General features: G+C 43.4%; 1 protein-coding gene across 3 annotated transcripts in view; it reads right to left on the bottom strand.

Moving 5' to 3' along the window:
* The window catches only part of FAM126A (family with sequence similarity 126 member A), a 45,132-nt gene extending 34,431 nt beyond the window's left edge, over positions 1-10,701 (bottom strand). For 2 of the 3 annotated variants that reach the window (XM_030475815.1, XM_030475822.1), the window contains exon 1: positions 10,627-10,701. The gene's annotated coding sequence lies outside the window, so the exon portion shown is untranslated. Of the gene's footprint in view, positions 1-10,574 lie in introns of all 3 variants that reach the window. The other variant, XM_030475805.2, reaches the window with a different exon arrangement.
* Between the last annotated feature and the right edge of the window lie 2,243 nt (positions 10,702-12,944).

Genomic DNA, 12,944 nt, shown 5'->3' on the forward strand with positions numbered 1-12,944 from the left:
TTCTTATGTTTTCAGGTAAACCAAATACGAACTATCCTTTCAAAGAACTTCCACTTGTAGCTTAGAAAGTCCAACACATTGCATTTGAAACAAGCGTGAAACTGCATGCTTTTGGCATAAATGCTGGCAGAGGTCAGTGATTTGGATGTCCCAGAAACAGGCTTTAAAGAACTCGGTATGCTGCAAAAATAACCATTATGGTGTGTTTACCCAGGGTAGATCTACAGTATAGTGTAGTAACATCAGACATTATCAAACATGACTGCAATGGAAGGGTTTGATTTCACTTTTACTCCACAGCATTTATTTTAAATGAGTGCTATGATACATCACACTATCCTGACTCTATTATTTGCAAAATACCACCTCCAGTATACCATTCTACCATTTTCCCAAAGATCATGAGAGAAAAGCAGGAATATTGCTATTAGGAATACACCACAGATTTTATAGCTAAAAGAGGTTTATGGTGGTCTATTAATGCATGTTTTAGTGGCTCATTTGACAAAAAAAAATATATATATATATATATATGAAGGTGCATTTTCCAGAAGAGGGGTACATCAATACTGAAAAAAACTTAGGATTTCATTTGCTTTGAGTGGTTGATGATTGCTCCCTGTTAAGTTGCAGAATTAAACTGATCCATCAATACATGCACATAATGCTGTGTTACATAGCTTCAGGAAAAAAATGTTTTATCCCTCGGTAGCAGTCTTCTCGCTCTTTCTCATCCCTTCCTCCCTAACTGCCCACAAACGCCCTCCTGCACGAGCCAGTTATACTCACAAGACAAGACACATTAATTTGAAAAACGCTTCAGAGCACCCAAGAACTCTGTGGGTTTTACACACTTTCTAAGCAACAGAAGAACATGACTTTTTAACTAAAATTTTTAAAAATTAACAGCAGGACCCGCAATTCTTTTTCATTTAGAAAAGATATATCCATGAAATGCTCTACTGCTGCATATCATTTCAGTGCTGTAGTACAAAGTGTGTGCGCAACTTGAAGTCTCAGACAATTTAATGCCCTGTATGTCTTGCTCTATATTGCAATTAAAAAAAAAAAAAAAAAAAAAGGTAAAATCCCAAAAGCATAATAGTGGCAAAGCAGAAAAGGTGTTAATTGTCTCACTTTGTATGGCATTTTAATTTAGATTGAATTGATATTAGATGAAAAAGATCTTCAAGTAAAGAGTTCCCACTTCATTAAAGCATCTAAAACTCAGAATATTAGTTATTCCAAGAAAGAAATATAAACCTAATGAAACTCAAGTTACACAGCTTCTGAAGGGACTCTTATTTGAGCAACTGATGAAATGATTTCCAGGGTAAATGGTATCATTTATGTGCCATTGTTCCAAAGCCATAACAACAGAAAGTTTCTAATGAATTTATATTCATATTGCTCAGGTAGCAGAAAACAGTTTAATATTAAAAATAACAGAGTATGCATTCATTTTCTTTTCCTTTTATTTGCATTCTCATTAAATCTAAAATGTCTTTTGCTCAAGACAGGCCCGACTCGTGTGAACCGTAAGACCTATGTATCTAGTATTTCTAGAATGAGAGAGTGGTACTTCAATATTCAAGTTACAAATTCAGACCCCCAGTTTTAGAGCACAGAGTTCATGACTTACAGCCTGACAAATATTTCTGTGCCTAACACCAAAGTAGTCAAAATTTGTTTCTATAATAATCTGAAATGTATGAGCTTGGAACTTGATTTAGCATATTGTGCTTGTATGCAGCAACTGAAAAGTCACTTGAATGGCAGATGCCATTATGACAATATATTGAAATTGGTCTTTGACTACACATGTATTTAGGACACAGTGGACTCAAATGAACCTGAGCTGAAAGATATCAATGCAGCTTAACAACCCTAGGAAGCAACATGTTATGCTCGTACAAACTGTCATATCCACAGGAAAGAGGTGCTGCAATGAACCAAGAGCAAAGCAGGCTGTACCACATGAGAGGAAAAACCAAATACAATCTCAGTGAATGGCCACTTTTCAAACAGTATGACATTTGGATGGTGGGGGTTAATTGCACAACACAAAAAGATGATACACCGATCACTTAAAATCAGCAGACATTTTTAAGGAACTTCCTGAATGTGGTAAATGTGGCATTATTTAGTTCCTGTTTCATCAGCTAACTTCCTATTCACACTTTAGTCAGTTCCTCTGTTTACTGTACAAGCAGGGACCCTCTTTTAGCTGCTCCTTCTTCCCTTGATGTCAAGTATGCATTCTACTGCTGCTACTTAATTTATACAGGACTCGTATTTTACCATACAAAAAAAGCAATTGTAGATGATTAAGGAAGTTAGTACTGTCACTATTCCACCAGATTGCTGCAACTTTGTGAACACAGAATCAGAGAATGGTTTGGGTTAGAAAGGACCTTAAAGCTCACCCAGTTCCAACCCCCTGCCATGGGCAGGGACACCTCCCACTAGAGCAGGTTGCTCTAAGCCCCTGTGTCCAACCTGGCCTTGAACACTGCCAGGGATGGGGCAGCCACAGCTTCTCTGGGCACCCTGTGCCAGCGCCTCAGCACCCTCACAGGGAAGAATTTCTCTCTAATGTCTAATCTAAATCTACCCTTTGTCAGTTTAAAACTATTCCTCTTTGTCCTGTCTCTACATTCTCTTTTAAAAAGCCCCTCTCCAGATTTCTTGTCAGCCCCTTTAGGCACTGGAAGCTGCTCTAAGGTCTCCCAGGAGCCTTCTCTTCTCAAGGCTGAACAAGCCCAGCTCTCTCACCCTGTCTTCACCGGACAGGTGCTCCAGTCCCCTGATCATCTTCGTGGCCTCTCTAGACTCACTCCAGCAGGTGAACTATTCAACATAGGTGAGCTTTCATCCACTTCTTTCCCAGAATAGGACAAACATCTAAGACACTTTTGAATACCCATAAAATGGGAATGAATCAAAGATTTTCATTACTTCCTTAAGGAATGAACATTATGCATAACGGATGCAAAGGAACTGGACAGTGTAGAAAGATCTGATTATGTTGAGTTTCAGATGAAAAATTCTTATCAGTTTGCCCTTTACAGCTGCAGCTTGCCAATAACAACAGTTTGGGATAAAATATCACTGCACAAATAAATATTACATTCTAGTAAGAACTCTTGGTAACCAGTGAAAACGCATATGCTTCAGACACACTTAAATTTTAGCATAAGACAAAAAAAAAATATTGAAAATATGTCTATCAAACAAAAGTTACCAAGGCAGCAAAAAAATTACAAGTAGAAGAGACTGCAAGTCTACATCTCTAACACAAGGCAAAAAGGGCAGGAAGAGTACTTCTGCTGTATTTGCACACGACTGAAAATTCAACAAAACTTCAACCAATTCTAGCTGAAACAAGAGAATTCTGATACTTCAAGCAGTATCATTAAGTACTCTGCAAAACAGATGTTTCCTTTGTTGTGTTTCACTAAGTAACATGACAAATCTTATTGCCTGTAGTGTCTCATCACAACACCACTGTGGTGAGAATGCCTGTTATTTACAATACTGACACCAAATGCTGCTAAGAAAACAGTGAGAGGGGAAAGGAATTTTTTTTTCCCCTCAGCTTTACAATTAAATGTAAATCACATTCTCTCAAGACAGGCAGGAATTGGTAAATGCTACACCAGTGCTGGCAAAGCTACAGAATGCATGTGTAAGTGGGTGTGCAGAATTACCATCAAAAGGCTTTCACCTGCTCCTCTGGCTGCTGCACTGGGAATTTAGTTCAAAGCAGGAAAAAAAAACAAAACGCAGGAACCTATCAGTCTTTCTAGACCTGACATACGGAGTCAATATAATTAGAAGCATGAGAGATGTGAATGGAAAGACTATGCTTATTGAGCCTAAAAGCTGTAACTGAGTAAAAGCAGTAGCACATCCACAGTACATGACATGAAGCAGGCAGGTATTTTGGCACAACCTAAAGAAAGTCAATAAGAAAGGTATTATATTAACTGAATAGACAGTAATTGCTTCAGCCAGATGGACTACTAACCACAAACTGTAGGAGAATACTCAGAATTTCACTGGCAAAAATCCAGTGTGAAGTTACTGTAAGGAAGATAAAACTACTGCTTTAGCATGAAGTACCAAGAGCTAAGGAATTCTCTACTACAAAAAAATTTCCCTTCATCAGCCTAACTCAGAATACATGACGTTGCAGCCCGATTTTGCAACCTACTTCAACTCTGGCAGAGTAACACAACTTCCTTCAGCCAGCAAACACTGACGAGTGTTACTGAGGAAAAAAGCGTTCAACTTTGTACCTGCAGATCCTATAGCGTGCTTCCTCAGACAGGGATGTTTCTACAGTATACCAAACATGTCTTACATGATAGACTCTTGAAAATATTCACAGTATCCTAACTTTCAGAGATGGTGGCTGGTTTAAAAACTTTTTAAATGCAGTTTTTGAAGATTAGGTCAACTTAATGCTTTTACACATATTCCAGTCATTTGTTTTAATATAGCAAATACGGTAGGATTAAAAAGAATTCAGAATAGAAAACAATTGTCTTTACGTATGAGAACAGGATTCAAGTACTTGAAAACAAACCACAATGATATAGTACAGCCTTGTCCATTAACCAGACGCTCATGAAGACCTTATATTATCCAGCACTAGCTTCTGTACAATACTCGGACTGCCAGACAGTTTAATTATTGAGTCTTAGATTTAATTCTCTACTGCATATTTATAGTGTAACAGGCTTCTTCTCCCCTTTCTAAAAAGAAAATTGCAATAAAGTATAGTAATAGTACTGAATAATGGTGTTTAGCATTAACAAAAATATTAAAGTTGTATGCACTATTCATCAGGTTGAAGTTAATGCCTTGCTGAAGCATAAATATTTATCCACTGCAAACAGCAGGAAACCTTAGGAGACAGCATGGCTTTAACACGGAAGTGAGTTAATTAGTATCCAGTGAGGCTTCAGAACTAATTAAAGGTTAGCTTCCAAACAAAAAAAAAGTAACAAAATGTAAAGGTTATCGTATGTCTTAACAAAGAGAGCTGTCTTTAATAGCTATCAAAGTGCCCAAGATATACAGCTTCTGTCACTAAGTTTAGAATGACAGCTCTTAATCCAGTCAAGATAGAATACGAATAGTCAGCAACTTCTGCATCAGCAATAGGCATGTTTTACTACTCAGCTACCATTGCTTTTACCTAAGTGTCTTTGTTATGCTTTCATTGCTACGCAGCATTTCAGATCAGAGGTTAGAGAGAGAAGATGACAAATATACATGTTTTGGACAAAAATCCCATTGCCAGTCTTCCTCTCAATGATCAGATTATTCTTCAGCAATGATGGTCTTCTAAAATAAACTAAAAAATGTTTCCATGCACACCCTCGCTTTTCATGGCACTCTCCACACAGAAGAGTGATGATTAAGTATCTGTCCCAATTCTACATGCTTTATTGATTCCAGTTCTAATAAATAATACTCCTAGTAACAACTTTTTATCGAACCCACTTGTATTAAATTTGTATACCATTTAGAAGTTACACTGATGCTTTATAAACAGAGCCCTTGACTTATTACACCAAAAAATACACAACTTCCTCTCATTTCTGCCACTGCAATGACAAGAAAGGGTCACATTCAGATGATTTCAGTACACTTGGGCTGTAAGTTAGGCTGCTTTCATTCACCACTTTTCCAGCTGTTACTAAAGCACGTAAGTTCATGTGGGGATGCGTCTAAAGAAATCGCTGTAAATAACAGTCACCCTCCCAGACTAAGCTGACGTTCTATTTTTATTCTGTTGCTCTTCAACGTGGTCCTAATTAGGACAAAGGCTCCACAACAGGTTCACCAGAAGAACACCTCATATCCTGCATTATTTTAGGTGTGCTAAATTAAAAACTATTAGAGTTGCTGGATCTTTCAGATGTTGTTGTTTTGGTGGAGTTGGTTTTTGTTTGGTGTGTTTTGGTTTTGTGGGGGGTTTTTTATCTAATCCAGGAGTGTTTGAACTTTCAAGCAAACAAAGTTCCAGCACGAATTCTGATAGAAATCTTATGATTTATAGTAACAACAAATGCAGAAGCATTTCACCCTTTAGCCTCATGGAAAACCTTTTAAATTTTGCCAGTGTTTTCAAATAACTTCAAATAATTTAAGCGTCAGTTATTTATAAAGACAATCTTGAGAGTATGCAGAAGTACTTCATCTTAGAAGTGTGTGCATACACTTATAATAGACGTATAGGGAAGATTCTGATGAGGCACTGGAACAGGTTGCCCAAAGAAGTGGTAAATGCTCCATCCCTGGCAGTGTTCAAGGCCGGGTTGGACAGAGCCTTGGGCAACATGGTCTAGTGTGAAGCATCCCTGCCCATGGCAGGGGGGTTGGAACTAGATAATCTTAAGGTCCTTTCCAACCCAAACCATTCTATGATTCTATGATATTGATGGCATGCAGAGCTTGAGCAGCCTAGAAGCTTTAAACACAGCCTTCCAACAATATGCAGTTGCTCCACGTTCAAAACACTTTCATCCGTTTAGTAATCCTTGTCTTCAACACCACCAGTCTGACACAGATTTCAGACCTTATCCTGACACCACTTTGTTATTGCCTTCCAAGATTATCTCACAAGAAGCATTTCAAATTAATTAATCCAATTTAAGTTCCTAATTAACTGAGGCTAATAAAAATATGTTTTAATGCCAGCACATTCTCCATTCCCAAATGTGCATTTAATATGCCACCATGTCAATTCTGGCAACTGAGGACAGCAAACTGACAAAAGGGCCATTTTTTCTGGAGAAGAAAGAAAATACAGATTTAAAGAAATGATATCATGCCTAAAATTCTATTGAAGGTGGGAGGATTTTATAGTTGCACAATTAAACAAGAGCATTAACAGATCAAAAGCTGTAATTTTGTTAAGCAAGAAAACTATCAGATTGCAGTAAAACAATAAATACTTCCAAGTACATCCTACCAAGTACAAACCAACACACTGAAAAACGCTGCATACAAAATGCGGGTTGTAAGCACATTGAACTTTCATAACAACATGGAAGATGTCTTAGAGATGACACAGAATCTTCCAGTCATCAAGGTATTACACCTTGGAAAACAGACACAAATTTGCAGCCTTTAGTTTTTCTAAAGTGCAAGAGATTCAGACTGGAGTTCTTCCAAATTCAAAGATGACACAGCATGCACGCAGTGACGGTCATATCGTCATACGCCCTTTACAGGGCATGACAGGATCTCCTCCTTAAAGTTAATCCATATTGCTCCTGGAAGACTGTTTGGTCACTGGTAACACTGTAAGTAACACACAAATGCAGCAGTTCATACCTGTAATCTCCATTTATGCTAACCAAACTACCCCCACAAATCCTGTGGCAGACTTAAGTATAAGCTTTGTACCCAATCTTGCATTTGCAAGAGAGAAAGCATGCCAGGCTTTGCAGAAAGCATATTTATCACAGAATGGTTTGAGTTGGAAGGAACCTTAAAGACTATCCAGTTCCAACCCCACTGTCATGGGCAGAGACACCTTCCACTAGAGCAGGTTGCTCCAAGCCCCTGTGTCCAACCTGGCCTTGAACACTGCCAGGGATGGGGCAGCCACAGCTTCTATGGGCACCCTGTGCCAGTTTATTCCACCACCCTCACAGTAAAGAATTTCTTCCTAATATCTAATCTAAATCTACCCTCTTCTAGTCTAAAGCCACCCCCCTCCTTATCCTGTCACTACAGGCCATGTATTTGCCTAAGCGAAGGCTTGGGAATTAAACCCAAGAGGGTGATCCACCCAATGGATTTAAGTCTAAGCAGTTCCTGATATAAGCTTTGTACGTTTGCAGAGTGCCCAAGTGATCTTTGTTAAGAGCCTAAGTGCTACTGTATTTTAATATTCTTACAACATAAACATTTAAGCCTCATGAAAGCTTCAAATATAAAGAGTACTCCACAGGCTTAGTCCCAAAGGAAAGCCTGGGAACTGTGAATTTTTGCTATAAATCATGCAGATTTCTCAAGCTATGCATCTTCCACACAACCTGAAACAAAATGGTGTCACATCAGGCCACAAAATACATGTTTATTTTCTAATTAAAAGAGCCAGACATTACCCAGCATTTGACAACCAATAAGTCTCCAGAATGAACATGACAAATTTCACATTGTGTTAAAGTCAGCGATGGGTTAAGAGTTCCTACCTTAAGGCAGGAACTAATGAAAATGCATTTCCTGACATGAACATACAAAGAAGGTTCAAGATGTTGGGGTTTTACACTAAAATGCACTAAGAATTAGACTTTAATTCAATGACTTACTATTAGGTTTGATACAGTCATAACATATGCAACAGTAAATGGGCTCTTCTCCCAGCTTAAAGCCAGCTCCATTGTGCTAGGTGAAATACAGATGACACATACCATTTGTAGTGCCTAGCCTTGCAGTGTCTCTCACACACGCTTGTTTGCAATACAAGTCCTTGCAAAATTAGAATCCAAGTGACTTAACTACCCAGCTATGCCTGTGAACATGACTACCATGGACTCTCTCAAGTGAAAGAAAACCCTCCCATTCACAAGACCATGGCAGGAGTTCAACACGATTCTGCCCATGAAAGCCTTTTCCCTTGTAAAAAGCATTCTGAATAAATTTAACTCGTACCTTAAAGAGAGCTCAACACTGAAAGGAAGTGAATTGCTACAGTTAATAAATCATCAGAAGTCACACTGAACTTCCTGAAAATTGTCACCCGTCTGATAAAAGGCCAGCTTAAAGCACCTTGTCTCACAAAGAGATTATCACAGAGCAATGCAGCCGAGTTTTGCATTTCAAAAGTAGTATTTTCATATTGTCTTCTTACTCGGGAGGAAAAAATATGTCCAACAATAGTGCCAGATGGATCTAAAACTCAGCTTCAAAGACACTACTGGTACCAAAAGTATTTCACTGATGAAAGTAGAACAGATTGTAAGTGAAATTGACCAAGCTTTACAACTCTGCTTACTTTTCACAACATAAGAGAACTTGTTGGAAGGAGGAGAAGACAACAGAAGCAAGGCACTGTCATAGAGGAAGCCATTCTGAAAAAAGCACAAGCTTCTGAAAAGACACCATAGCATCCAACTGCACTACTGAAGGGAGAAACTGCAGAAAAGCTTTTTAGAGGCAATGAAAAGCAACCACCAATGTCACTCCACGCTTTGCTGCACAAAACTGCTTTTTGCTTCTTTGCAGTGTCATTTGTTCGAGTTGCCTTTAAAAAAAAAAAGGCCTCATCACCCAATCGGAATTTGCAGCTAACAGCAATCACTTCATAGAAACTTTCATCTTTTGTTCTTCTACAGTCATCTTCACACACTAGCAGCATATATTAAAGATTATGAAAGACCAATGCTAACGACTTAAAAATCCTCAAGTACACAAATCTTCCCTTTGAGAACTTAAGACTCAGGAGCTTTTTCGGGATAGAGTTAGAATCCAGCTGGACAGAAAACAAACGTAAGGTCTTTGGGGATTACAGGGAACAAGACACGTCCACCAGCATTACCTCTGCTTTTACCATTACCTTTAAAAACACAAAGCAGATGGAAAGTTACTTCAGTGTAGCGTGCGGGAAGTCAAATAACGAAGCCTGAACAGGCACAACCCCCCGCAGCCTGCGGCGCTTCCCACTGATGAACCTCAACCACAAACTCTCAGCAATTACAACTGTTGCGGCCACCTCTCGCGTGGTGGACTACCCGTGGACACCGAAGTCAACGCAGCAGGAAAAACAAAAAAGCACGCGGAAAAGCTGTGCTGGAATGGATGTATTCCACAGCACGCCACTGAACTATGTCCCAGAGCTTCCCACGAGCGAGCAGGCACACGCTCCCAGCGCGGGGAGCGGGAAGCCAGCTCCAGGCACCACGCTGCTCGGGGAGACCAGCGGGAGCAGCTCCTTTGTCTGGCCCGCAGTCGGCTGCCCGCACCCCCCGCTTCCTCCTCCAGCCGACACAACTGACCGCTGCCCCGCCGGCCCCGAGCCGCCGCTGCCCCGCTCCGCCCTCCCCGATCACCGCCCGGGACCCGAGGGAGACCGGACGCGGGAAGACCCAGACGCAGCCGAGATGCCAGCGGCGCCCGGAGGGCACCGCGGGAAGCGGAGAGGCTGCAGCCGGTGCCCGGAGCGCGGCCCCGCCCCGCACCGGGGACTGAAACCGGTTCCCCCCCGGCAAGGCGGGAGGGGTCCCGCCGAGCCCCTCACGGCGCCGGCCCTGCCCCTCCACCGCGCCCCACCGCGCACCGAGCGCCGGCCCTTCGCCGGCCCCGCCGCGGCAACTCCGCCGCCGCGTCCCTGCCCGCGCCCTTCGCACACCGCGCGGGTAACGGCCGCTCCAGCCGCGCGCCGCCGGTTGCCCCGGGGCGGCGCGCGGGACGCGGAGCCTGAGGGGCTCGTCCGCAGCCGGCCGTTAGTTGCCCCAACGGCCGCAACCGTCCCGCCAGCGCTGCGGGGCTGCGCCCGCCCGCGCCCGGGAAAAGTTGGCCCCGAGGGAGCGGCCGCTAACCGAACTCACCCGTCCCGCCCCACCGGCCCTCCTCCGCCGCCGCGGCCGCTCGCAGACTTACTCGCCCGCCGGGAGCGACAGCGGCGAGCGCGGGCGGCGGCGGGCTGGCACCGCCCGACCCCGCCGCTGCCTGGCGGCTGCCGCAGCCAATCAGACCGCGAAGCGCGGTCACGCCAGCCAATAGAGTGGCAGAGCGGACCGTGCGGGCGCCCGCTCCCGCCTCTCCCCCAATGGGTGGTGCTGCCCCGCTCCGAGGGCGGGCGGCGGCGGGGCCGGGGCCGAGGGGGCGCCCAGTTCATGCGGACGCCCCGGGGGTGCGGGGGGAACCGCCGCGTCCCGCCGCCGCAGGCCCGGAAACGCGAGAGGCGGTGGCAGCTGCGGGGGGGGCACAAGTCATTGTTTCCCCACCGGGGCTGAATCGGCAACGTGCCTCCGGCGCCGGGCAGAACCCAGCCCCGCGGCGGAGGAAGCCGAGGCTGACCCGGGGCGCTGGGGAAGGCCGTGCCTCGAGGGGAGATGCTCCCCCCGGGGCGGCGGGAAGCGCCCGCTGGCGGGGGCTGTCACACCGAGCAAAACGCGCAGCGGCCGCGCCGGGGGAGGGTTGGAGGGAGCCGGCACCGGGCGCGTGTGTTGCCGCTGTCCGAAAGCACACGGACACCCCCCTCCCGCGACCGCTGGAAACGAAACCGGAGCCGGTGACGGGCTGACTAACGGACTGTGAAGCCAAGTACAGCCTTTAACGTCCCAGCCCTCGCAAAGCTGCCGGCTGACAGCTCCGCCAGGGAAATGGGAATGGCTCATCATTAGATGCCTCTTCGTTTTTATCAGTCGCGTCTTCAGCATTAGTTAGGTTCTGCGTTCCTATCAGCCTTCCCAGAGTGCAGCGACTGTGGGCAAGTCTCATTCCACAGCACTCTAAGGCCCTTTTCAATTACAACGACTTTTCTCCTTTTTTTTGCTCTCTACTGACTTCATCCTTGGATTGCTCTGAAGAATGATCTTGAAACAAAACTGAACACCGCATAACCAGCTACTTTTTGTTTTAACCGAAGCACGGTCTAAATTTTTTGTTAGGACCAGAGTTTCCTTGCAAGTGTGCTTTGAGGATTAAGCTTTAATCCTCAAAAGCACACGCTTATGGAAATCTTCAGGATTAATAAAGATTAAGTTAATCAGCAATATAATCGCTGTGTGCTGAAACTGAGGCAAGCAGGTTGTGATTTGGTCAGTGTCAAATACCATGTAACGACACAGCCCGAATTAGCTCCACCAACGCTTACTGTCACAAAGCCTTGTCGCGTACAACTAACTACTTATTTAAAAGCCATGCTCTTCTATGCCTTACCAGTCTTAATTTCCTACATGAGTCTGTACAAGTAGACAATATATTCACATAAAAGTTTATTGACTTCCCTGGAGCCTTGAACCTGAGAAAATGGCAGGTTCAATGCTCTCTTCAAGCTTTCCTGGCCACCCTGCATACATACGTCAGTATCTTTCTGTCTGAGCTGTGTCTAGACTTGTACTATTGTACCATTCATTCCCATAGGTATCTAGTATATAATTTTAATTTATTGGCAATAAAATGTAGGCGTTATTTTCAAGGATCTTTTATAATACAAATTATTATACATAAAAACCGGTTTTAGAGTATAAATGTCTTTCTTACTGAGCCATTTGTCTTTATAATACACCCACTGTGTTATGGTCTAAATTCATTCTGGCGTCAGTTTCTACGACACTGGATAAAATAGGTCTGCTTTCCTGAAAAGAAAGATGATATTAGTTCCAATAAAGGTATAAAAAAAGCTTTATTATTTTACTAAGATGAAGAGAGACAATCATATGCCATAATCTTAGGAACAACCAAATGGAAGTTCATGAGTGAGACAATAAATTTCTACCTTAGAAAGAATATATATCTGAATCACAGCCAGAATACTTAATGGTTTGGGGGGGGGGGGGGGGGGAAGGAGAGAGGTTAAGCTCTTTATCCGAATTTCTCTGCATTTCCACCACTATTTCTGTCAACAACAGTGCAGGCACACAAGGCTCCCATCACAATGTCCTTCCCACCTCCTGCCTGTACCTATTCCCAAGACCCTTCTGGGTTTTGTGACCCAACAGTTGCACAGAACACCAATTCAGCCTGAAGAGAACCAAGTAGCAAAACCAAGGGGGTTTTAACACAATTCTGTTTCCTGAGCTGGTTTACTGCTCAATCCTGCTGTTGTGAGAGCAGCACGGACCAAAGAACAAGCAATGGGAGCAAGGATACAGCAGTACAGGCGGAGTTTGTTAGCCTGCATCCCTGGACCCAGTGTCAGGAAGCAGACTAGGTACTGATGTGGCTTGTGACACAGATGACATACTAAGTGA

The sequence above is a fragment of the Strigops habroptila genome, chromosome 1 (assembly GCF_004027225.2).
Source record: "Strigops habroptila isolate Jane chromosome 1, bStrHab1.2.pri, whole genome shotgun sequence".
In the NCBI taxonomy this organism is placed as follows: Eukaryota; Metazoa; Chordata; class Aves; order Psittaciformes; family Psittacidae; genus Strigops; species Strigops habroptila.